Source organism: Colobus angolensis, unplaced genomic scaffold (assembly GCF_000951035.1).
Source record: "Colobus angolensis palliatus isolate OR3802 unplaced genomic scaffold, Cang.pa_1.0 Scaffold13, whole genome shotgun sequence".
NCBI lineage: Eukaryota > Metazoa > Chordata > Mammalia > Primates > Cercopithecidae > Colobus > Colobus angolensis.
This window is the reverse complement of record NW_012114252.1, coordinates 7,009,239-7,033,789: the sequence shown is the minus strand read 5'-3', so window position 1 is coordinate 7,033,789 and position 24,551 is coordinate 7,009,239. Positions and strand designations below refer to the sequence as shown.

Sequence of the window (24,551 nt, the reverse complement as noted above, 5' to 3'; positions counted from 1 at the left end):
AAAAAAAAAAAAAAAAAAAAATCAAAGTGTTGACCAAAGTAGCAAACATACGTGACTTAGCTGCTTCCATTACAAAGTTGGCTAGTGAAGGTATAAACGATAATGTTATACATAAATCTTTCAGGAAAGGCTCATGTTAATATGCTATGTGAAACTGAATGCTGACTATTAATTATAGTCTTCATAAATATATATATATATATCTGGGTGGGGGCTTGGAAGATGCTTATTCATTAATGAATAAGAAAAAAATATTCCTCAGTCATATTGACTCTTAGAAGGCAGTTTGGAGGAATTTTGGAGAAAAATATTTATATAAGGATACCAGTTGCTGATTAGTTTAAATCTTAAGTTATTATACAGTAAATCAAAGTTGAAGAAAAGGTGAAAAATTAATTATCAACTCAAATATAAGATAACAGCATTCAGTTATCTAAGAGGGAGATTATATTGTTCATTACCCAGCACATGACTTCCTTATGTCAGATTATTTGCATAGAATCATACTATATCATACCAGTAGTACTCACAAGGGATCACAGTGAGTGTCCATAACCTCTGTCACTCTAGAAATACCATCAGAGCAACCCCAAACAGTGACTCACCCAAGGTCACTTAATTTGTCTATGGCAGAGAAAGGGCTAGAACTTAGGCTTCCTGGGTAGAAAAAATATTGGTATTTCTTGAATTAGCTCAATTGATGTTTTTGTCCTGATGATATCTTGCTTATCATTGACTTGTTGACTTCTTTTCTTATTTAAATGAAAGGCTAAGCCAAACATTCTATCAATTCTACAAAGTTTTTTTTTTTTTTCTTTTTTGTAACACAACGGAAGTTTATTTTTCTCTTGTGTGAGTAGGCAATCCACGGACTGGTGTGGCAGCTTCACAGTCCTCCAGGATCTACAAAGTTTTTTTAGTGCATTATGATTTATTCTCTATAATACTTAACTAAAGAGTTTGTTGATTTGTACTCAGGAGTTATATAGCTCAGAGGCAACCAAGTGTAATACAAAGAATTGGTCTGAAGTCTTTGCACTGAAGGTCATATAGTCTCTTGCTTCGGGGTATTAAAGGTGAAAATGAAAAAAACCACATAGCTCCCTAGGCTCCAGAATCCCTACAGAAAATAACATCAACAGTTAGTGAAATTATAGCTGTCAACACATCATAGAAAACAGATTTTGTAAAAAACATTAAAATTAAAACCCAGGACTTATTTTGTATTGATGATTTTTATTATAAACAGTAAAATATATATACTATCTCACCTACAAAGCTTTCATGTTGAAAGGACCTCTAATATGAGTTATTTTAATATGATGAAGCAAAAAAGTTTAAGAATCTCACAGTGGAAATAATTTAATCGTGCAAACTCTAGCCATCAAAGACACACTCTTTTGATGTAAAACAAGGACAATTCATGATTACAGAGAATGTCCTAGCTACGGGTTATTATGAGACAAGCCAAGTTTCCAGACCAAAAGGCACTCACTCCAAAGGCTAGGTATGAAACAAACTCCAAACCAAGCCAGAGAATTTGGGCTAGTTCCTTGAAAACAGTGGCTACTGGCTGGGCCTGGTGGTTCATGACTTGAGGTCAGGAATTCAAGACCAGCCTGGTCAACATAGTGAAAAGCCATCTCTACTAAAAACAAAAAAATTAGCCAGGGGTGGTGGTGTGTGCCTGTAATCCCAGCTACCTGGGAGGCTGAGGTGGGAGAATCGCTTGAACCCAGAAAGCAGAGGTTGTAGTGAGCTGAGATCACACCATTGCACTATAGCCTACGTGACAGAGTGAGACCCTGTCTAATAAATAAATAAATAAGTAAATAAAACAAAACAGTGGCTACCTACTCTCCAGCTTGAGCAGCCCAAGAACAAAGGAAACAGCAGAAAATATTCCCTTTTCATTAAATCCACCACTTACACCGCGGGTAGCAGGCACCTTCATCAGTGCCTTGGTCAAGTGTGTGGAAGGCAATTCAGTTTCAGCTCAGAGCTGCATCTCCACATGGAAAACTGCCACGTGGATGACCCAGACTTGGCATTTTTCCTGAGACCCACCAGTCACACATTTTTATGAGGCAACCTTGACCATACACTTCCAGACTAGGAAGTGCTTCCCGACTAGGCCCCATTCAGGATGGATACTGACAGTGCTCATTCCTCATGGAGCCAGATAGTTTTCCTTGGTTGACTCCTCTTGATAAGGCAAGAGGAACTGAAGCATTTCCATTGCTGGACTTGTGTGGGAGGATGAGGGAATGTGCAGGGAGGAAGGCTTCTTCACTCCAAAAACCAGAGTCCACTTTGGTGTGGTGCTGCACTTAACCAGCCCGATTATTGGGCACTGAATTTCTTTCGCCACTACTTGGCGTTTTAAATTTTCTACTCATTTTCTTAAATACTAGGTATCCTACTCCATGGTCAATAAAATGAAATAAAAAAGATCTATACAGTCTTCCACAATGGTTGAACTAATTTACTCTCCCACCAACAGTGTAAAAGCGTTATTTCTCCACATCCTCTCCAGCATCTGTTGTTTCCTGACCTTTTAATGACTGCCAGTCTAACTGGCATGAAATGGTATCTCATTGTGGTTTTGATTTGCATTTCTCTAATGACCAGTGATGATGAGCTTTTTTTCATATGTTTGTTGGCCGTATAAATGTCTTCTTTGAGAAGTGTCTGTTCATATCCTTTGCCCACGTTTTGATGAAGTTGTTTGTTTTTTTCATGTAAATTTGTTTAAGTTCCTTGTAGATACTGGATATTAGCCCTTTGTCAGATGGATAGGTGATTCCTCGAGGATCTAGAACCAGAAATACCATTTGACTCAGCAATCCCATTACTGGATATATATACCCAAAGGATTATAAATCATTCTACTATAAAGACACATGCACACATATGTTTATTGAAGCATTATTCATAATAGCAAAGACTTGGAACAAACCCAAAGCCCCATCAATGATAGACTGGATAAAGAAAATGTGGCACATATACACCATGGAATACTATGCAGCCATAAAAAGGATGAACTCATGTCCTTTGCAGGGACATGGATGAAGCTGGAAGCCATCATTCTCAGCAAACTAACACAGGAACAGAAAACCAAACATTGCATATTCTCACTCATAAGTGGGAGTTAAACAATGAGAACACATGGACACAGGGAGGAGAATATCACACACTGGGGCCTCTCAGGGGTTGGGGGCCAGGGGAAAGATAACATTAGGAGAAGTACCTAATGTAGATGACGTATTGATGGTATAGCAAACCACCATGGCATGTGTATACCTATGTAACAAACCTGTATGTTCTGCATATGTATCCCAGGACTTAAAGTATAATAAGAAAACAAATAAAAGAAAAAATATCTATACTTTGGGAAAGATAAATAGAGCAAATAGAGAAACAATTCTTTCTTTTTTCTTTTTCTTTTTTTTCTTTCTTTCTTTCTTTTTTTTGAGATGGAGTCTCATTCTGTTGCCCAGACTGGAGTGTAGTGGTGCAATCTCAGCTCACTGCAACCTCTGCCTCCTGGGTTCAAGCAATTCTCCTGCCTCAGGCTCCCAAGTAGCTGGGATTACAGGCGCATGTCACCATGCCTGGCTAATTTTTTATATTTTTAGAGGAGATGGGAGTGTCACAATGTTGCCCAGGCTGATCTCCAACTCCTGACCTCAGGTGATCTGCCTGCCTTGGCCTCCCAAAGTGCTGGGATTACAGGCATGAGACACTGCACCTGGCCCAACATTTCTACAAGAAAAAAATCAGCGTAAGGAGCATGGCACTGTAAATTCTTTCGTGGCCAATATCACTGAGCATGCATGCTTAAGGGTGAAAGTTTAGCACTAATTTTTTGCTTTATTCTTTGAAATTAAACACAACTTTTGACCTAGAACACTTGCATAGTAATGAGTGTAGCCCTATACAATTCTTCAAATTGGAGGTGGGTGGCTTAGTCCACAGCTGATCACCCTGACATCAATCCATGACTCCTAAGAGTAACTGTTGCCCCATCTGTTTTTAACAAGACATTTATTCTCAGCAGCAGGAAGTCATAAAAACAATCCCTTCATCTTCATTTACATTGTCAAGGGAAACATGGCAGGCTGCCCAGCACAGCAGTAAGGGGGCCGCGGCCTGGTTACCCTGTCACCACATTTCCCTTGCACATCCCAGGTCCTCTCGAGCAGCACAGGACAGTGCCAAGCAAACCAACACACCCTCGCCCGTTCCTTTCCAGACACTTGACGGTGATGCCTAGAACATAACACGTGTTCTTTCTCACATGTGCCTCTGCTCCCTCTCCCCCATTCCTCAGAGGAGAAAATGCAAAAGCTCTTCTGACTTGAATATCTGCCCATTTCGGGAAGCCACACCATCACCACATCAACTTTTTAAAATAATTAAATCAAAACATTGTGTTCACTGGCTTGGCACCCAATCCACTTGAAGAGTTTTCTGAGATGTTGAAAACCAGTGTCAGGTCCTTGGGATCCCTTCTTCCCACTGGCCACTTCTGCACATCGTTTAGCAGTGCCTTTGTGACAATGTTTTCAAAGCATCTTCCAAATTTCCTAGTTCTATGAACTTTGCCACCAAACAAGTGAAGAACAAGCCAGGGGAGAAGAAAACTTGCTGACAGAAATATGGAAATCAGCAACAATAAAAAGGGGAAATACGTCCCAGGAAAGTTGGAATGGCCTAGATTAAAACAAGCTATTTGGAAATTTGCCCAGGTGGGGTGAAGATTCCAAACCTGTTAGGCAAGCTAAAGATCTGCCTTGTGAAATTACACAGCTATGTTGTAAAGTGCTAAAAGGACTAGAATATCAACAGTCTTCCTATTTCTACAGGCAAACTAGAAAAAGGGACTCCCCTGCTTACTGGTCCCTCGGGATGTCTGCCTGAAAAGAAAACCAGCTCAGCGACCCTGCATTCTCTCCTACGGTGTGTCCTCCTAAAGCCTAAATCAACTGCTTGTTTGCCCATCTATGTTTCTAAGAACATAGGTCCAACTACAGGCACTGCTGCCAGTAGGAGAGTGAGGTAGACGAGTGGTAGGGAGGAGGCCTCTCCTTTCATGCCTGCATGCAGTGGTGACATCACACCTTCCCCTGGGTGTCTTCATTCCATTCCTCAGCAGGCTACGCCATGGAGGTCTGTTCAGTAATCAGGAGGCTCAGTGCAGGAAGTGTGCCAGAAAACCCAACTGAGAGTGGGACGAAAATGAAAATATCCATGGTTTACTGAGCAATGAGATCTACAGCGCCATCCAAAAGGCTTCTGATCTTGATGTGGGTCTCTGTCTAGAAGCCTTGAAGAACTCGTAATCCCCACATTCAACCCTAATGTGGCATCCACTAATGTATCATCAGGGTTGTATTCAACTCTTGGTATGCAATAAACTGGAAGTCTAAAAACAGGAATTTGAAACGACCTAAAACTGTTTCGTGTTGGTCTCCATTGCCCAGACTGCCAGGGGAATACGCCTACTTGATCTGAGGCAGCTGCAGGGGTGTGTGTGTGTGTGTGTGTGTGTGTGTGTGTGTGTGTTCCACCTTCGTGGATCATCAATTCCAGCTTCAGAGTGTGGCCAACACCCATGTGGCAAATACCAGACAAGGCTCTTCTGAAGCCACACAGTAATTCCCACTAGTCAGGGAGGAGCCCCAGTCCACCGGAACCTCATACAGAGGAAAGGTTGAGATGAGGCTTGGGCCCCTCAAGTTCTGTTTCATTCAATGTAACCCACCACCCCTCAGTTAAAGGGAGGCAGACTTGGCAACAGAAGCTGAAAATGGTCCCGTAATAGAAGTAACTGGATCAGGAAGAGGAGGTACCTGGTCCAGTGATGTCACAGCCATTGGTGCCCGCGGGGGAGTGGGGCTGGTCATGCAGCCGTGTGTCAGAAGTGATGATTGTAGGGGTTGGGGCATGAAGAGTATGGTTCTGGAAACAGTGCTGTCGAGAAGCAGTTTTGCAGAAGTACTCTGCAAAACTGATTGTCACCTTCTCACTTTAGTACCTAGTGAGTTTGACCATTTTCCTGAATTCGCTGGTAATTGGATCCTTAAAGCTACCTTTCCTGAGCATGGACTCTATTGTTTGGATCTGACTCCAGTCTTGTTCCTTAGCAACCTCAGGTGAAAATGAGGCTGTACATTTGATGCCTTTTTCATTAATGAATTCAATTTAAATTCCATGGACCCCCATCTCCCAGTCCAGGTAATCACTAGCATCCTCAAAGTTAGTATGGAGGGAGACAGAGCAGAAAAGCTTAGGCAGCTCCTCTCAGATTGGAGGGGAAATCAGCTGTCCTTAAACGCAATGGCTAACATGTATTCCCTGAGTCCTGAATAAAGATTCATGGCTGAGAAGGTCCCAATGCAGCCATGAAGCCACTTGTCACTCCCTGTCTTCCATGTCACAAAGAGCAGACAGGGGTCATTGGTGAATCTAGGAAGTTGTGGCTGTGGAAAGCCATAGAGCTGACAGTAGAGTTCAGTAAAGCAATAGCACATCTGTGCAGTCACCTCCAGATTCTTTGTGGAGCTGCCGTTCCATTAGACTGGGGGAGAGGGCTCACTGCTCCTGACGCTGGATTCATTCATGTGATGGGAGAGCTTCCAGGTCCCAGAGTTAAATCCAACACACTCTCCTATCTGCTGCTTCTGTCTACATGCTGGCAGTTTTGAAGAGGTCCTGACCTAGGGCCAGGGACGGCTGTGGACTCGTTCTCGTGACTGTGTGTTTCACTTCCAGATAATTTGGGCTTCTTGCTCCCACAACAGCCTGCTTTCAACTTGGGATCCAATGGAGGAACATGATGTATTTTTCCTGTCCTGTGCTCGAGTTCTAGAATGCTGCGGACCCTGAAATCAGAAAGTTTGTATTGCCAGAGGAACAGCTACAACAGAGGAGGGGAGCTATTTTGTTTCTGAAATGAGACTTCTTCCTTCCAATTCCATTCCTTCTTCCTGTATCTTTTCTCTTGGCCCAGATGCTCTTGCAGGGACAGGACCTCTCGTGCTCTGCCTCTGCTTCCTGCTTCATTGGAGCCATGCATCTGGCTGTGTGCTCCTGAGAAAAGTAGGCCCACAGGTCCAAAAGTTTTGAGAGAGCATAAAAAGGCATATGTACCTCTTAACCTAAAATAAAAGTTAAAAGGAAAAATAAAAGGTACTTTGGTCAGGAATATAAAACACTATTTTCATTAAGAGTAGACAGGGAGATATTGCGCAGGAAATAGAAATAAGAAAAGAACTCTAAGACATTCTAATTTTTAACCTGATCTTAATGTCTACCAGCAAAGTAGGTCCGGAGAGGTGAGGCAGCTTGCTCAATGTTACACACCTAATCATTAGTAGAAGTAGGATTAGAATTGACTTAGTCTAGGTTCTTTTCTCTGCACCATGTCCTTGAGTGAGGGTGAGGATTCATTGTAACATTGAAAATGAATTGTTCATTGAATAGGATAACTATCATATGAAATATAAATGCAAACACCAGACTCTGAAGTCTGATATACATGAATGATTTGGGGATTATTCAGTGTTATACAATGTGCCTATCATTGCTTCTTGCAATTAGAATGGATAAGGTGTAGTTCACTGGGACATTTTTCCAATATGCATCTTGGAAGATGAACAGTCACTGTGTTAGAATATTGCCCTTGTGTCTTGAATGCAATGGCTCATTGCAGGCAGAGATCCAGGCAGCACCAACAGTTCAGGCTTTAGAGCTAAAAGTTGTTTCAACCATTAGATGAACTAATTCATTAAAGATTTATTGATTCAGAATATTCAGGAGGAATGGAGTATGAAGTGAGGACAAGTCAATTGGCAAAAAAAAAAAGTCTACAATAAAATACTTTTGAAGAAATACAAATCAATTATTTTGAAGTAAAATAAGAAAACGCAACCACTAAAATACTGCCAGATATATATACTGTAGGGCCTATTTTAATAACTGAATAATTTATCTGTAATTAGCAAATTGTTTACATGCAAATGGCACTGGAAAGCATTTGAAAATATTTTAGCACATTAAAAATGTGCTATTGAATCTCATTTATTTCAAACTTGGCATGCCAAACTTTTCTCTACAGAGAGTAGAGAGGTAAAATATAGTCTAGTTCTACTTAAATGATCAGAAAGTCTCATAGCAATAATGCTCTTCCTACTATAAGCAGTGATAATGATAGTAATAATAATTCATTTTCACTACTCATAGAGAGTCCATAAGTATTTTCTAGTTTGTGTCCCAACATATCTCTGTGCGGTGAGGACAAATAGAGGTTAAGGGATATGCCCAAGATCTATGAATAGCAGAAATTAAATTCTCAAACCTAGAACCCAGGTTTTCTGATTCTCTGCTTTGTACCCTTCCACTCCTCTACAAGGCTTGCTAGGATGGAGCAGTCCTCTGGCTTAGGCTAGATGAGCTCTAATGTCATTTTGCATTGCCAAGGTCTCTATTTCTATGACTTTATGAGTACTCTGACCTTAAAGTACATGGTGCATGGTACAAGTATGTGCAATGGGGACTTAAACTTGTTGGATTTCAGGGACTCTGGATGTCCCTTCAGTGTGTTGTTTTCAGCATTTCATGGATCAATACATGTGAATCCTTGTTGTTATGAGGTAGGCATAAATATACAAACTATCTTTGACTCTTTTTCCTAAACACTAGGTTTAATTTGTAAAGGAAATTGAGTCAAATATCCCTAAGCCATTCTAATGTCAAGGAAAAATGATAGCTCCTTATCTACAATTAACATGACTAAGACCTAGACTCAAGGGTAATCTTCTCTTCTCAAGCAACAATTACTGCAAGACCAGCTTTGGCAAGGATAGCAGAGACTCCAAAAGAATCTTGGAGATTAATTTGTTACAGAGAAACATATGCATGATAAGGAAAAGTCTTTATGCTGTTAACTTATTAATAAAGAGGAACCTGACACAGATAAACATGCATTTATTGCTCAAGAGTAGAGTCCATTTCACCTTATATTATACCTGTTTGCTTGCTGATATTAAGTTTATTATTGACCTTATTTATATTGACATAGATGCAATCTTAAATAGGGCTCAGTTTGAAGTTACCTAGCAGCAAAATGTAGCCTTTTATCCTTTCTATACGACGAAAGGCCAACCTGTTCCACTGATTTGCATGCACATGCATGATGGTCTGGCCATAGCAGATTATGATGAACAGACCAACTAATAACTGATCAACAAGCAGAGTTGACCAACATGACTGGACAGGAAGACAGAAGCCTTAAACTATAAATCATGCTGTGAATAGATTAAGTGAACATTCCTTGAATTGTTCCATTGGTCTTTTATCATCTAGATTTTTCAGCTTAATTTCTCACCATGCACATCTCTACCCTAGACCTCCTGAACTACATTCTCACAGATGCTTCACCAATAACTTTCTTAACATTATTACTACTATGAATAATCTTTTCTGGCCCCAAACACTCCCATCCTTCCTTCTCTCGTTCACACACAGAATTTTGCTCATATTTAAAGATCCAGCTTATATGTTACATCCTCAGAGAAGCCTCAAGCAACCATACCCTCCTCTATATTCAATACTACTTTGGTCAAACCATTATTATAGTACTTATCATAATGTGTCATAATTACTTGACTAGCTAGCTCACGCATTAGACTATACATTCCTCATGGGCAGAGTCACTGTGTTATTCTTTGTCATATTTCTTCTACTCTTTGGTCACCTATACTTTACTTTTTACCCCTGCCAACATGCTTTCCACACCTTGCCTCCTGTTGGGTATAAAGTAGATGTTCTATAAATGCTTCTAGAATGAACCACAGTGGGAGTGGCCAATGGTCAGCCAGGAGGCAAGGGATGCATAGATTTGTGTATGATGAAAACTCTTTTAACATCATGTGTAGACCCAAAGTCTCTCCCTGACCTGTAATTTAGGCTGCAAACCAGAGTGCCTGCAGCTTTGTTTATCCTTTTAATGTGCAACACCCTTAGATTTCAATGTCACATTAATCTGGGATATTAATTCCACCAGCACTTCTGATGGAAACTATAATTTATATTACTGAAAAACCTTTCTGTGGCTTAATATTCAGAGGTGTGGGAATACAAATGATACTAAACATTAAGTTGGCAAACAGGTAAGAGCAAAGAAACTGTATGGTATAAAAATATAGGCCCCAAATTAAGACTATAACATTTCACAATTAAATCAGGATGAAATGAACAAGTATCATACGTTGTGCATTAATCAGAAAGGATATAAACCAAACCAGACACATTTATCGCTTAAAATATCCTCAACTCCCTAATGTGCCTATAATTATTAATTATTTATAAACAACACTGGAAGTGTTGACATTGTATATTCCTATAAAATGAAACATAAAATAATAATGCCTCAGTTTTATACATCCCTTCAAGTTAATGATGCAGTTTTAAAGGATCCTGTGAAGTGTTAGGTGAGCAGGCATTGATGAACACACAGAAATGGTAGCTGTTTGAGGTCTCAATCTCCTCCTTCCATTGAATATTCTTTTTGACAACCCCGTAGAGAGGCAGTACGAAGTGGCCAACACAACCATGAGATCTAACCCTGAAATGCCCCAAACTTGCTGAGTGACCCCGAGCAGGGTTTACATTTCTCTGCACCCCACATTCCCTATTTAAATAAATGGGCTAGACAAATTAGTCTTTATTTTCTTTCAACTTGAGTATTCAACCATTTCTATTTCTAAGGTTTATTTTATTTGTCTTCCCAGATCTTACCACTTACTCAGAGGAAAATGTGGGTGTTATGAAAAAAAAAAAATTTTCTATTTTTAACATATTTAATAGCTGCGAGTCTTTTTTTTTTACATTTTCACCAGTTGTTATCCTTCTAGCCTCAAGTAATAGAAAGTTTAACCTCATGGGAAAGTATTTTCCCATATAATAGGATATGGAGAGAATGCATGGGCTGAGGGCTGGATCAATGATAACACTAAGGACCCGGGATCTTTCCATCTCTCTGCTCTGCTATCCTTGGCATCAGTCTCCTTTTCAGACTTACGGCAAGGTGGCTGGCCTAATTCCAAGGATACAATGGAGAATATCAAGACCAGACCCACAGTGTCACATTTCCTGTGAAGGTGTCATTCTACTTGAAGTTAACAGCCAAGAGCTCAGGCCAGTAACTTCTTTCTGTCACATTATCAAGGTAATTTGGCAAGTAGCCATTGAATGTCTAGTAGGAGTCCAGTATGATGCCAGGAACTATTAGTGACACAATGAAAAGAAGAATAAAGTAAAATGCATTCAGTTTTCACTATGAGATCATGATTAGTTCAGAAAATAAAGTATATCTGTTTTACAGCCATAAAGCAACACAGAAACATTCTTTCCATGAAGATAACCAAGTCCTAGCTGAATCTCAGATATGGTTAGATAGTGTTACCTCATCCCCACTTATGCAACAGAAAAAATGCCATGTGTATAAGTGCCACGCTTACAGATGATTTTGGAAAAGAATTTATCATCACAGGCCACACTTAGCTTATTCTTGAAGTAATTAAAGCTCAGCAATACAGAATTCACTTAAGATTGAAACTAATTGTTATTTGAGATATCCAGAATAAAATTTTCAGCAGGACAGAGTATACCATCAAAACATGACCATAGCTACTATAGATTAAAATATGTGGCATATGGTATGTATAATCCATTCCCAAACCCTGTGTTCTCAGATATGACCTGTTTTCTAAGTGATAAATATTTCATTATGCTCATTATGGTCTGAACATGAAATACGTGATGAAATTGAAATAATAATATATAGGCACTTGAATGTAAAGATTCAGAGAGCCAGCCAGGTGCTCAGGCCAGTAACTTCTTTCTGTCACATTATCACATAACTTCTTTCTGCTCACACCTGTAATCCCAGCACTTTGGGAGGCTGAGGCAGGCAGATCATGAGGTCAGGAGTTCAAGACCAGCCTGACCAACATGGTGAAATCCTTTCTCTACTAAAAATACAAAAATTAGCCAGCCGTGGTGGTGCAGGCCTGTAATCCCAGCTATTCAGGAGGCTGAGGCAGGAGAATCGCTTGAACCCAAGAGGCAGAGGTTGCAGTGAGCCGAGATTGTGCCATTGCACTGCAGCCTGGGTGACAGAGCAAGACTCCGTCTCAAAAAAAAATTCAGAGAGCCAAATGATGGTATTTCCTGAATACACTGAAGTATGAATATATCACAGAGTGTCTAACCATGTCACTATCTTTCATACTTCTAACAATGCTGTAAGGAATACCCATGTACGTCCCTACTGAGCTTACGGGTAGCAGTTTGTGTTGGAACCTGGTTAGTGGAACTCTGAGGTCATAAGACTGCACATTTTTTCATTTTCATAAATGCTGCCAAATTACATTCCAAAATGGCTATACAAATTCCCAGCAGTTGTATATGGGCACTATATGCCCATAATTACATGATATAAGAAATTCTAACTTTCACCAATCTGTTGGGTGAGAAATGGCATCCCACATTTTCTTATGTGCTTCCCTGACTCTCAATTACATTAAGCTCTGACAATTTCTTATCTGTTTGTAGGCCATGATAAGCCTTTCTACTTCAGGAAAAAATGCTCATTTGTTCTGATTGTTCATTTTTCTGTTGGGATATTTTCTATTTCATATTGACTCTATAAGTGTTTCATACATGTTAGATATTATGCATGTATTCATGAAACATGTCCCAAATATATTCTTCCAGCTTTATTTTTAGTGACTTTTATCATGTTTTTTATGTTTATGGAGTCATATTTGTTAACAATCTTTCCCCTAATGATTTGTGTTTTTGTGTCTTAAGATGACTCTTCTTTGAAAGAGGATGTGTGGGGAAAAAAAAAAAAAATGAAAGAGGATGTGTGGGTAAAAAATTTTCTGATCCTCCAATACCTAGAAATGCCTGTATTTTATCATTACTCATTATATAATAGAGTGATGCATATAGAATTTTTAGTTCAAAGTTACTTCCCCTCATATATTTTCATGTTATTTTTGTGTCCAGTGTTGCTGATGGGAAGTCTGATGCCAATCAAGTTTGCACACCTTCAAAAAAGTGATCTCCTCCCACCTCCACCACCCCCTCTCTGGCAACTCATTATTTTCTATCTATGCTTAAAGCTCTGGAATGTTACAGGGATGTGATTATGAGTGGGTTTTTAAAAAATAAATCTGAAAAACAATTTTTGCTCAGTACTTAGTGGGATTTTTAATTTAAGACTTGTGGGTGTGGGGAGGAGGAAGAACTGTAGGTGAAGAAGAAGAAAAAAGAGGAGAAGAAAAAAGGAAGAGAGAAGATGAAAGAAGCCGTAAAAGAAAAAAGGGAAAATGGAAAGCGATACTAAACAATGGTATCATTAATAAGACATATCCATCTATCTATACCTTTAATAACCTCTATGTACATTTTTTCAGTCTTTCCAAGTTTTTGCTTACGGAACACAGTTATTTTGGTTTGTAAAATTAGAGAGCCCTTTGATGAGAAATTCCTGTTTTTTTCGGAAACCCTTAATTCCCGAGGAAAACTTGAATATATTTAAGAGTTATTTCCTCTGTTATTGGTTCCTATATTTCCAAATGATATGTTTATAATGTTATTTTTTAATTGATCAGTTTTTGACATGCGTGGGGTTGAGCCTTTAACTCAGTGACAACACTTTCCTTCCCTCCCCATCTTCTCAATATGGTTTGTCATAAATTTGGCTTAGGTCAATGATCAGTGTTTACATTATTATGACTATTGTTTACACCACAGCTAAGTACTATCCTATAATTATGTAGTTTTTTGGTTCAACTTTTTCTCTTACGAGAGTTAATAGATTACACAGTTGTCACATTGGGACTTCCCGTTGCCCTTTGCCTGTGTTGGGTCTTTTCTTCGGTTTTATATTTTCCTCTTTCAAGAATAACCTTATTTACTGAAGAATATCCTTTAATAGCCTTTTTTAAAGAGTGTTTACTAGAGTCAAATATTTGAGTCCTGAACAAAGTGTCTTATGTTTACTCTTTTGCTTGAAAAAGAGCTTTTCTGGGTCTTTTTTCCCAGAAAAAGAGAAACTGAAAGAAGCCTAAATTGAAAGTAATGTTACCTCATTCTGTAAGGTTTTCATTCATAGTCTTTTCAAAGGAGGTGTATTCCTTCAGTTCTAAAAAATTTATCCGTTTATCTGATCATTATCTTTCAGTCTCTATTCTCTCTGCAACTCCTATCAACTGAACGCTAGCTTTCTGTATTGATTCTCTAATATTACTAATTTTGTCCTCCTATTACCCTTTGTCTTTTTGCTGGGAAATTTCTTTAATTTTCTCTCTCATTCCATTGAAACGTTTTTTTCAAGTAGCATATATTTAAATCCAAAGAATTCTTTCTTTTTTCTCGACTGTTCTTTTTTATAGCATCCAGTTCTTACTTCACAGATACAACGCTTTACCTCTATGAGAATACTTATTATATGCATGAATACGCCTGCATGGGGTACCTTTTATTCTGATCCTGATTATGTCTCTGTTTCCTCTGCATTTATATTTTCTGATTTGTTTTCATTATTTCATGGAGGATGCTCTTCTCAGATGTCTGATAATCCTTGTGTGTGAATTCACATTTAAGGCTGAGGCTTAAGAAAGTTTACTGGGGTGGTTGGGGGAAGCTTATTCTGTACATTGACAGGGCTTGTTGACTGCTCAGCTTGAAGTGATCAGACTGTAAGCTAGGCTTTTCTTTAGGATACCCACAGATTTTAGAACCTTTAAGTCTCTCTTTTGGAGCCACTGAAATTGTTTCTCTGAGCTCCTGAATAGTAAACACACCTGGTCTCTGGTATACTAAGAACTGAGGTCCTTTAATTCAGATTTTAAAGGTTCATTTATATCCCCTTTTAGTGTCATCTCTCCCATGCCACCTTCTGCATTTAGTATCCTTTAAACTGGGGCCTCTTGGTTTCAAACTTTTCAGAGAATATACCATTTCCAATCACCGCCATGGAGTGGGAAAATGATACTAACATGGCTGCTATGGGTGAGAAAGGGCACTTGGGATACCTCTCCTGTCCTTTACCTTACCGATTTTGGGATTTGAGGATCTAAATGGTGAACATTTCAAGCGAGTCTGTGGGGCAAACTGGCTCACTCCTCGTTAGTATCCCCTTCTGTTACTTTATATAAGTTTAAATATGTACTTCTCTGCTAAATTAACTACCACTTCTCCACTCAATTTCTTCCAAAGTTTGTTCAAGTGTCTTCTCAGCTATTGCCTCCTCTCCTGTTATCTAGGTTCCTGTGGGTTAACGCCCCATTAATTCCTTTACTCTCATTTGAGAAGGGTTTTAGAAGGGGAGAGAGATAAATGTGTGTGGCCAATTCACTATGTCAAGCAGAAGTCCTGAGCTCTCCATGTTTGAGATCTTCCTCACTCTCACATACGCAAGTTTATGTACTGTAGCTGCAGCTGTAATGTCACCATGGTCTCTGATCTTGTTCCTCAAGCGTTCCACCTGCCGTAGCACTTCTAATTTCTTCTCTCATCACAAACACAGGTGAAAGAGAATGCTTTTATTCTGCAAACGCACAAGGAAAATAGATACTGTCTCATGGAGTTAGTAGGAAATTTGGTTACTATGAGTATTTTAAATTACTTGGGTTTTCTGTTTATTCCAGTATTCCTCTATTTGAGGACTACTCCAGTGGTCAATTGTGTACTTATTTAGGGACATGAGAAATATCTTGTTTAAAACTGGAGATGAGGGAAGAACAAGCATAGTGAGATCATGTGCCATTTCTGCTAATTTAATTAAGGAGCTCTTTGTTTTAGATTTGCACGGGTCATTTCGTGGAGAAAGGATCCCACATTAATTCTTGTATGACCTTGTGCTTTTTTTCCTTTGTATTTTCATGTATATATTGCTATGGTTTTAAGAGTCACTCCTAGTCAAATAGGGAATTTCTTCAGGTTTTGTGACTAAATGATGCTTAAGCAGTGTGCCAATGAGACATTCATTATGCAAGGTGCTAAGGCAAAGCACCCAATGATCTGTGAAGGAAATAGAACTTCATCTTTGGTATTTTAAAAGTACTTTCCAAGACAGATTATAGCAGATCACCACAAAGGGGAAAAAATAGTGTCAAGTAATTTTATAAGACAAAAGAGTTGCAAGTATGTGCTATCTCCACTTAAAAACACATAACTGCATGCAGTCTGGGTTTTTCCCAAGCAAAGAGTTCCTGAATAGGTAGAAGAAAAGTTCTACAAAATGCATCAGCCAGAAGTACTGTGCTAAATTGCCTAATTACTCATGCTCTGTGGAAACTTTCAAAATGCAGCTGGCACCACTTGCTGAACTTGTTACTTCATTTTCAATTGCAAGGAAAAACAAAGTAGTTTATTTGTCTTATTTAGGGGGACTGAAAAATGAGTAAGGTCATAAAGTACATATGTATCATTATCATTTATACCGGAAGGGGCTGTGACCAATTATATGATTTCCTGTTATCTGCAAGGCAACACATAGAAGCAGGAGAAAAGTCTAGAAGGTATTTGCAGACAGGCTGACCGGATCCATATGGCATGAGCCTCAGGCTTGGTGCTAAGACAGTAAGATGAAAGTGGGTAAGAAGGTGTGCATGACAGGTTGATTGGGCTCATTTGTCTTCCAATAACCTATCAACATAGAGATTGTATCATCAAGAAAGGTGATGAACTTTGGCATCAGGCATGCCTTCCACAACATGGCCATTAGCAAGTCACTTAATCTGATAAAGTGACATGATTCTGCAGGACAAACCCAGGCTCCCTGTGTCACCTATTACAGCTTTTGCCAGTAAGGCCTGCCCCACTGTGGCCAGCCTTTTCTTTCTCTTTCTTATACACTTGGGATTTTTCCTCACAGTAACTTGAAATGTTGATCTTCCACTGCTGCAAGACTTTTTCAAGCATAAAAGTAAATATCTAAAGATAGAGCAGCTTTCTCTTAACTTTCAGAAATAAAAGATAAATGAGTCTTCATTCTAAAGGAGCAGAGACCAAAAAATAATAAGAACTGTCAAAGAAAAACAAATCCTGCTACTCTGTTACCACCTATGAAACTCGGGGTTTGATTTACTCTGTTACCATTTATGATACCTGGGGTTTGATTTCTTTTTAAGTTTATTTCTCTCCTTTATGATATGATATACTGAAGTGTAATAGGTTCACCATTTAACCAGGAAGAGGGTCTGAGACAATGTGATGGAAATCCAGCCTTGCCTAAGCGACAGCCAACCTATGCCATGGATTCTTTTTATTAAAATATCTACGTAAGATGATTAGAAGGTTTGATTTATTACAAAAATTAACTTGGAGTCAAAAGAAAATACGATATAGGTTGAATTGCTAACTGGCTTTCCAGCCTTGGACTTTTTTTTTCCCTATTTCTGCTGACTGGCTCCATTGCTCAGCGTAGGCCTACTTTCAGGGAGCAGCCTTCTCTTTCTTAGCCAGCCCTCAGAAACCTGACATTTTCCACCTGGATCTCTCATCTCAGCATTTGCTGCTTTCTTTCTCTCCTGTCCTGACCTTCTATGAGCCACAAAGCAAGCACCTCTTCCAGAGATGCTTTCAGAGCTCTAACATCCCTGACTGTTCCATGGAGGGCTCCTAGATCCTGACTTCTGGGTGACAGACGCCGATCCCAGGCAAACCTTCCTCCTGCACGTCGCATGTACGTGATGAAACACAGTTGATTATTTTACTGGAACTCAGTTGCTAGAAATGATTTTTTTTTTAATGTTATGATTCTGAAAAAAAAAAGATTCAACTTGCTTTGTCAGTCCTTTGGCTCTAGATTTTAAACATCTGAATAGTCAAGAGCAATGTGATAAACAGTTTAAAATTATTAATTATTATTAATACTGTCTCTGATGCTCGGCATATTATTATTTTTTCAACTTTTATTTTGGCTTCAGGGGTTATATGTACAGGCTTATTATGTGGGTATACTGTGTGATGCTGAGGTTTGGGGTATGAATGATCCTGTGACCCAGATACTGAGCATAGTACCCAATAGTTTTTCAACACTTGTCCCCCTTCTCCACCAAGTAGTCTTTAGCATCTATTGTTGCCATCTTTATGGCATGACTACCTACTGTTTAGCTCCCACTTATAAGTGAGAACATGCCGTATTTGGTTTTCTGATTCTGTGTTAATTTGCTTAGGATAATGGCCACCAGCTGCATCCATGTTGTGGCAAAGAACACGATTTCATTCCTTTTTGGCTGTGTACTATCCCATGTTGTATATGCACTGCATTTTGTTTATCTATCCACCATTGAGGGGCACCTCAGTTGATTCCATGTCTTTGCTATTGTGAATAATGTTCCAATGAACATACTCACGCATATGTCTTTTTGGCAGAATGACTTCTTTTCTTTTGGATATATACCCAGCAATGGGATTGCTGGGTCAAATGGTAGCTCTGTTTTAATTTATTTGACAAGTCTCCAAACTGTTTTTCACAGTGACTGAACTAATTTACATTTCCACCAACACTATGTAAGTATTCTCTTTTCTCCACAGCCTTGTAAGCATCTGTTATTTTTTTACTTTTTAGTAACAGACATTCTGACTGATGGGAGATGGTATCTCATTGTGGTTTTAATTTGCATTTATCTGATGATTAGTGATGATGAGCATTTTTTTCATATGTTTGCTAGCTGCTTGCATGTCTTCTTTTGAGAAGTGTCTGTTCATGTCTTTTGCTCATTTTTTAATGAGGTAATTTGTTTTTTGCTTGTTTAAATTCCTTATAGTTTTCGAATATTAGACTTTGACAGATGCATAGTTTCTCAATGTTTTTATTTTCCCCATTCTATAGGGTGCCTGTTTACTCTGTTGATAATTTCTTTTGCTATGCAGAAGCTCTTTAGTTTAATTACGTCCGACTTGTCATTTTTTGTTTTTATTGAAATTGCTCTTGAGCACTTAGTCATAAATTACTCCCAAGATCCATTTCCAGAATGGTGTTTCCTAGGCTTTCTTCTAGGATTCTTATAGCTTGAAGTCTTACATTTAAATCTTTACTCCATCTTGAGTTAATTTTTGTATACTGTGATAGGCAGGGGTTCAGTTTCATTCTTCTGCATATGGCTAGCCAGCTATCTCAGCATCGTTTATTCAATAGAAAGTCCTTTCTCCATTGCTTGTTTTGTTGACTTTATCGAAGATCAGACAGCTGTGGGTGTGTAGCTTTATTTCTGGGTTCTCGATCTCCTGACCTCGTGATCCACCCGTCTCGGCCTCCCAAAGTGCTGGGATTACAGGCTTGAGCCACCGCGCCCAGCCTATTTCTGGGTTCTCTATTCTGTTCCATTGGTCTATATGTCTGTTTTGATACCAGTACCATGCTGTTTTGTTTACTGCAGCCTTATGGCATAGTTTGATGTCAGGTAATGTGATGCCTCTGGCTTTGTTTTTTTGCTTAGGATTGCTTCACTCTTGTTTGGTTCCATATGAATTTAGAATAGTTTTTTTCTAGTTCTGTGAAAAATGGCATGGGTAGCTTGATAGAAATAGTGTTGAATCTGTAGATTGTTTTGGGCAGTATAGCCATTTTGATAATATTATTGGTTCTTCCAATCCATGACATGAAATGTTTTCTCATTTGTTTGGGACATCTATGATTTCTTTTATCAGTGTTTGGTAATTCTCCATGTAGAGATCTTGTAGAAATCTTTCACCTCCTTGGTTAGATGTATTCCTAGGTATTCCTATATTTTGCAGCTATTGTAAATGGCATTGCATTCTTGATTTGGCTCTTAGCTTGGTTCATTATTGGTGTATAGTAATGCTACTGATTTTTTTGTACATTGATTTTGTATCCTGAAACTTTACTGAAATTGTTTATCAGTTCCAGGAGCCTTTGGCAGATTCTTCAGGGTTTTCTATGTATAGAATCATATCAGCAGTGAAGAGAGATAGTTTGACTTCTTCTTTTCCTATTTGGATCCATTTTTACTTATTTCTCTTGCCTGATTGCTCTGGCAAGAACTTATAGTACTGCGTTGAATAGGAACGGTGAGAGTGGGCATCCTTGTAATGTTCCAGTTCTCAAGGGGAATGCTTCCAGTTTTTCCCTGTTCAGTATAATGTTGGCTATGGGTTTGTCATACATGGCTCCTCTTATTGTGAGGTATAGTGTATTATTTTTAAAGAGCTACCATTTACTGAACACTTGCTAAAAGCTTGATACTAAGAGTTTACATATAATAAACTATCTCTCATTTAATTCTCATAAGATAACATTATTATCATAGGTAATTGAGTTACATGTCTAACACATGGCCACTAATAAACACAATGTACATCTTTGAACCCAAACAAGCACATTCAGGGGGCCCACACACAAAGCCCCACACTAGCACTTTCTACAATGAATAACGTACCCATACTTTATTTAGTTGCTTACATAGCTTCAGGGTTGTTGCCAACTATAAGCCTGTAGATGGCCTGAGATGAAATTCTCACAGATCTCAAATTAGGAATATGCACAAAGGAGCCATAAATACATGTGTTTTGATTAGGATGACAATAATTAAAAATATAATTGTATGAATGGTCATAGGTAATACTGACTAAACTAATTTAATAAAGCCCCCATCACCACTCCACTAAAAATACATTTTAGCATCTTGATGATTTGATCAAAGATTGCTATATTGCAATTCCTAGCTGCACAAAACCTATTCTCAAGCATGATCATTATAATCTTTTGCTTTATTAAACATCTGAAAGGAATGGCATAATGGTCCTTCAAGGACAGCTCCATTAAGGAAAAAAAAAAGAATAATCTACAGTATAATGTGTTTAAAATGCTTTTTAAAATAGTGTTGTCATTAAGGTGATCAGCACCTGGGTTATTCTCATTGAAACAGCCTGAGGTCTGCTTGATTAAAGAGACAGCTACACCCCTTTTTCCTAGCCCACTAAATGAACCAAAGATATAATCTACACATACCTTCATGCGTTTTAGCTTCATTAGAATGAAATCTCCAAATACCAGCTAGATATCAGTGGAATAAACTAGGCTGGGAAAGAGAGAGATTAGGATGATATGTAGCTTTATTGACTAATAAAGTTTAATTGACTGTCCGGGCATAGTGGATTACACTTGTAATCCTAGCACTTTGGGAGGCCAAGGTGGGCAGATCACTTGAGGCCAGGAGTTCGACACCAGTCTGGCCAACATGGTGAAACCTCATCTCTACTAAAAATGCAAAAATTATCCAGGTGTGGTGGGGGGTGTCTATAGTCCCAGCTACCAGGGAGGCTGACACATCTGAATTTGGGAGGCAGAGGTTGCAGTAAGCTGAGATCACACCACCGCACTCCAGCATGGGTGACAGAATGAGACTCTGTCTCAGTAAATAAATAGATAGATGGATGGATGGATAGATAGATAGATAGATAGATAGATAGATAGATAGATAGATAGATTATATAGATTCTGACTTAGAATTGGTTAAAATGGCTCCAAAATTCAGCTGATGCTAGCAGAGCTTCCTTCTGAAGTCGAAATATGATTTTTTAAAAAAAGTGCACCATTCTCCAACTTTTGTTGGCCAAAATTATATCAGGCATTCAGAATGAATCTTGCCCAACAGTTAATTAATATTCACCAATCTGTGTGTGAGATTACAAGTAGAATTCTATAAGTTTAAAAAATAAATAAGAGTAATAAAATTTACATTTCTATAATGACTGGAGATTTACAAACACTTTTCTTATCCATACTATTTTAAAAAGCTCACATCGACGTTATGATTCTCATTCTTAAAATGAGGTGTGAAATGGTTATGTGACTAGCCTGAGACAAGAAACCCTAAATTGCTACAAAGAAAACAAAAAAAATTCCAACAAGGCTTACAACTGACCCTGAGCTCTATTATCTTTTTTAAGTTACAAGTTTCCTCTTACTGACACTTGCCATACTGCCCAAATTCTTCAGAACATTATTACATGCTTTGTAAATGAATCTGTAAATGGTTTGTGAAAAATGAACCTCTTATAGCTCAGCAGGCAGCCAGCAGTGATAACTGTTATCTACCTGCTGTGAGACTTAGGGCAAGTTAGTAAATCTCTCTGAGACTTCACTTTCTCTTCTTTAATGTCAAAATAATAGTATATGCTTGCATTTGAGAGAAATCAACAAAATACATGTAAGAGACACTCTCCCAGAACTTGGCACATGGTACATTCTCAAAAGCCACCTGTTTAAAATGCATCTCAATTTGAGCATTATCAAAACCTAGGTGATAATTAAAGCTGTAACTGTACTTTTTTTCCCCAAAGAATGGGTTGTTGGAAAAGTATGTTTGGATGACACACTTATTTTATAAAATAAGAATTTAAAGAGCATTGAGGAGAAGCTAGAGATAAAAAAGCAAGTAGGTAAAGGCTAAAGAGAATCAAAAAGAAGAATTTAAAGAAAAAAACGATAACTACACATACACACTTATCAGCCTATTGATGATAACTGGACAACCCAAAGCAAATAGAGAATTTATATACATATTTACCCCTCCCTCCTGCTAACCCTGTGAGATAGCTATTATTGTTATTGTCATTTTACAGAAAAGTAAATTGAGGGACAGAGAGGTTAACTATCTTGCCTAAAAACACAGCCAGTCAGTGACAGCCTTAATTGTCTGACTCCAAAGTCAATGCTCTCACCACTTCTTATTCTGCTCCTGGTCTAAGCTAGGAGTCGAAGGCAGCAGAGAGATTGAGTGGGTACTGAAAATACTGTTACCATGATAGAGGATGTCTGTCTTGAAGGCATAAACTACCCAAGGGTACCATGGACATACCTAACCCCAGGCAGCAGTTCACTAAGAATGATGAGGCCTCAATGTAGATACCCTTATTCTTCATGTATTTGCAAAGATTGTTGAAGGATCACTTAGATTGAGAGGCTGAAAGACACAAATTTTCCCAGCGATCCAGTCCAAACATTGGGCATGTGAGGACTGCCCTTTCACCGAAAGATCAGGAAGGTCTGAGTTTGCTGGGTTTTCTCATTGGTGTGGGGTCTTTCATATTTTTTCTTTGGATATTCTTTTCTCTCCTTACTCATAAGACCACCATTTCAGCTCATCAGTCAGTGGCTGCACAGGCGTCAGAACCTAAGAGGTGGAGCCTTTCAGCACTAGCTCCTGTTGGTAACAGTTCAGACCTGGTTGTGTCATTGTTAGTCGTATGAGCTCAGATGAGACATATAACCTTTGTTAGTACACCTTCATTTATGAAAATTGATACAAGACCCACCTCACAGGTACTTGCAAGGGTACAATGAGCCTATACATGTGAAAATATCCAGTAATTGATACATATCTGTTGAATCTGGATTTCAGTAGCAAATATTACTTACGAACAGCTAGACTGGCTGTTTTTAGAAGCTCACAGTTGGTGAATACATCTGAACTTTAAAGATGGCCTATAAATCATGTGGATTAAGTGTTTCAAAAAATTGGAACTGACATCAGATAGAGGGCCATCTCTTTGCAGCATACCCAACAATGGCACTTTGCTGTAGCTGCTGCTGCCGACAAAAATGAGGGCAGCCGAAATATCCTGAGCCATGATTATATAGCATTAATGTCACTTGTAGCACTCGAAACTGCTTTTCTGTCATTCTTATGAGTAATGACTCACCCGTGCTTGGGCTACAGTTCCTATTGTTTGCTCTTCTCATAGAAGTGGATGGTTGGGAATACACACAAAAGAGTGGGAATCAAAATCAGAATAAAAACTGCCTCACCTGTATTGCATAGTCCAAACAAGCCTCATCAACCAGTATTAAAACGCATTCATCTTTTCAAAACAAATAATTTTCCTAATCAGCTCAAATGTACATCCAAACAGGATTTCTTTCTTAATGGTCAAGGGGTAATTCCACTTGACAAATGTAAACATCATGAGTTCTGGTCAAAGCTTCAAACAAATTTAAATATGTTGGTTTAGATACCAATTTCCAAGAATGAGTTTCTAAGAATGGGTGTAAAACCTAAATAAAATATTGCTTATGCTGAAAAATAACTTTATTTCAAAGTTACAAATATAAGGACCATAATGTAAATGACCTAGTTCTATACTAGTTAGTACCACACAACTAGCACTAAAACCTAAATCTCTTTCCTCCAAGTCCAACGGGGTTTCTTCTTTTAAGTTGCATAAATACAGAAGCATGAAAACCTAAGGCTATTCCAATATTTTATGAACAACCAGGCCCCTCCTATTCTAACACCAAGGAAAGCCATGCTGTACCTCTCTCCAAATTTAAAAGTAGCCTTAGGAAGGACACATGGTCAATAGTCGGTTGATGAAAAATTCATTTTCACCGTAATAAGAGTGGTTTAGATTCAAGAAGCTAAAGCTTAGGGCCACCTTGACCTTCAGACTCTTCCTGAAACTTTCCATTTCTCCTTAGTTCATATGCACAGGAGATCAAG

General features: G+C 38.6%; 1 protein-coding gene and 1 pseudogene across 1 annotated transcript in view; both read right to left on the bottom strand.

Moving 5' to 3' along the window:
• HS6ST3 (heparan sulfate 6-O-sulfotransferase 3) overlaps positions 1 to 24,551 on the bottom strand; it is a 742,401-nt gene that overhangs the window by 253,372 nt on the left and 464,478 nt on the right. The window lies entirely within an intron of this gene.
• LOC105505938 lies at positions 5,839 to 7,149 on the bottom strand (annotated as a pseudogene).